This window comes from Chinchilla lanigera, unplaced genomic scaffold (assembly GCF_000276665.1).
Source record: "Chinchilla lanigera isolate Chin_1 unplaced genomic scaffold, ChiLan1.0 scaffold00005, whole genome shotgun sequence".
Lineage (NCBI taxonomy): Eukaryota > Metazoa > Chordata > Mammalia > Rodentia > Chinchillidae > Chinchilla > Chinchilla lanigera.
The window spans coordinates 19,662,886-19,666,173 of NW_004955406.1; positions in this window are offsets into that span (position 1 = coordinate 19,662,886).

Genomic DNA, 3,288 nt, shown 5'->3' on the forward strand with positions numbered 1-3,288 from the left:
CTCTTCCAAAAGGACAAATAGGCATTCCTTTTATACCACATACTTCCGTATCTGGATTAAAAAGGAAATAAAAATCATTCTCTTCCAAAAGGACACAATAGGGGCTGGGGATATAGCTCAGTGGCATAAGCGCCTGCCTGTCAAGTGCAAGGTCATGGGTTCGATTCCCAGTACTGCAAAAAAAAAAACCCAAAAAACCAAAAGGACACAATATAAGGGCATGGATGGCCCACTGTCTGAGCAAGGGTCCCACATGCAACAGCAAGAGAGAGCCTCATCCTGAGACACAGTGAAAACTGACCTCTGGGTGACACAAGGGACAGCTACCTCCAAAAGCACACACATTTATGAGCCCAAAACAATACAGCTTCGCATCTTCAATCTGCTCTTTGCTCTTTTTTTCTCTCTCTCTAGCTCTCTAAAAAGTTAAAACATAGTCTGTTCAGGTCTCTTTATTATTGCTTTAAGTCTCTGCTTGGCAATGCTGTAATATCCCACCACAGTGTCCTACTCTTCAAGGCCTGAGGAGGAACCTAGCATTGTGACACAGGACCAGATCCCAGTCCACCATCCTGTTATGTATTCCATAGACGCATACAAAGAGGTGAGATACCCCGTGTCTCAGTTACCTCTCCAGGCCCTCCTTCAAAATATTGCTGCTTTGAGGATCCAAGTCTCCATACATGGGTGTGTTTTTCAAAGTGGGGTAGGAGCATAATATGGAAAGCCATAATATGGAAGGCTTGACATTTTCATCATCCTATGCAGGAAGGTGATAGGCTCTGGTAACCAAAAAATCACCTCTATTTTTGAAAGTTGAGTAGACTATCAGCCCCAGGGATCAACCCCAGATCTCTTAGAAATGCCCCCAAAAGAGCCTCTGAAGTGCCCCACCATTTCCAACCAACACAAGCATGGGTCCTTTGACTAGCCAGCACTGTGTATATGCAACCGCAGCAGGGATGCCTCCGGATAGGCAAGGCCAGATTGACACTAGCCAGTGATCTGGGTTTTTCAAGGACAGTGACCAACATCCCCAGGACACCTGTCTTCCCATTCTCATAAAATCTGAATTGGTTGCTTGCAAGCAACCCTCTCAATTGAAATGAGATGGGGAGCTCACCAGGCACACACAGTATGTTCCTCAATTCTCCCACAATAAATGATTGGTGGGCATGACTTCACCTTTCTCCAAAGCACAAGTGTCAAACTCAGCACGTGGAGGCAACCCATGTACCTCCCCATCTGAAACCTAACCCTCAGTGCCCAAAGTTCAGATGGCTTGACATTTTCATCATCCTATGCGGGAAGGTGATAGGCTCTGGTAATAAGGACCAAGTGGACTGTTCAAAAAAACAATTGCGTTGGTTGAGGAGGCTGGTCATAGATTGAAGGTTCGTATTAATACCCCAAGAAATTTGAATAGTTTTGTTAGAAGATCAGAAAAAAGAAGGTCTTTTGAATTTGCCATAAACTAATTAAAACATTTGACTTCCTTTTAAAAAAAATCATGTAAAACCCTGGCAGAAGAGTCCAGGGACAAAGACTCAAGAGACACCGAGGAAAACATGTGTCACTCATCACACAATGCTGATTTACTCATAGTCCAAAGACTTCTCCCTTGCGTAGGAAAAACCTACATATCAAAAGAGTAGGGCAAATAGTGAGAACATATATACACAAAAAACAGAAAAGGCTATCCACTGGATGGGCGATTCCAACTTTCATCCATAAAAAAGAAACACAGGGAGTAAAAGGCCCAGACTCTTCTTCCCATTTCTCAGAGGGCAAATCTTTCTTTTTAGTTCAACAAGGGTATGTACTAGACTAAGTGTGGGGGACAGGGCACTTACACAGCCTAGGGAGGAGGTGAATGAGAACGTGCCCCACCAAGAGCTGGGGGAGAGACTGTAAGGACCTGGGGGGAGGCGGGTCTGGAGCCCCGGAAGGGTGGAATGGGGAGAAAAGAGAGGCCCACAGGGACTCAGAGGGAAGGGGGACAAAGAGGAGCTGAGAGGAGCCTGGTGTGTGGGACAACTTGATGCATAGAGGACGCCCAGCAGAAACCGAGGGAAGGACCAAGGAGACACAGAGGGACCCGAGGAGGGGCAGGCGCAGTGGGAGACGAGCCTGGAGTGTAGGACTCTTAACTGGTCTGAGAAACAAAGGGTCCCGAGGCCCGGTGGAGTGAACTCAGGAGACAGGAACGGACCCTAGGAGGCTCAGAGGGGCACAAAGAGGGATGGAGAGACCTGAGCATGCTGTGTGGGACACCCCGGTAGACTAAACATACCGTGGAAAAATATAGGGAACTGAAGTCTGGCAGAAGGGACCGAGGAGACACGGAAGGACACGAGGAGGCTGCGGCTGGAAGGGACCCAAGGAAGGGCGGAGGGAACCGAGCCTGGACTGTGGGAAGCTCAGGGGGATGGAGGGACCAGAAGGGAAGCAGATGGACTCTAGGTGTGGTGGAGAGACCCGTGGAAGCACGGAGGGACCCGAGCAGGGGTCGGCAGGGACTGGAGGAAGCTTGGAGAGACCGAAGATCCCTGGACGAACCACAGCCTGAGGGGCTGGGTCCCAGGCATGGGCCGAGGGACACTTGGAGAGTGGAACGAACCTGAAAGCTTGGGGAGGAGAGCCGAGGAGGGACCGAGGGAAGCCCGGAGGGAAGGGAGGGGCACAGAGGCCTCGGGGAGTAGGGTGGGGAACCCTGGCCCGGTGAAGTGACCTGATGTGGGACAGAAGGATACAGGCCTTTGGAAGAAATCTGAGAATGCCCAGTGCAGGGACCCGACGTGCCCATGGGGCACCCCTGGCAGGCTGGAAGAGCACAATTCTGGGCAAAGGAATCCAAGTCTTGACGAAGAGATGTGCGTTCGGGGTGGGCCAGGAGGAGGCTGGAGGTGGGCCAAAGAGCTCAAGGTTGTGGGAGGCAACGGGGGCAGGCAGTTCTGGGCAGAGCGGGAGGGTCTGAGGCAGAAAGAGGCCAGGCAGGACCCTGAGAGTGGAGAGTCCAGGAGTGGGTGGGGTTGGGAAGGGGCACAGAGGATCTGTCCTGGGCGCAGAGGTCCTGGGGGAGGTGTGCTGTGGGGAGAAGGGACAGCCAGAGCAGACTTTCTAAGCCCAGGAAGGACAGAAGGAGGCAGTGAAAGCGCAAGTCTGGCTGAAGGAGCTAGACTGCGGCGCAGGGGCCAGCCAAGCCCCGGTGCTTAGAAGGTAGATAAGCAATGTCCAGTGCCCGAAGGAACTGACAAAATGTGTCTGCTGGCCGGGCAGCCAGTATGA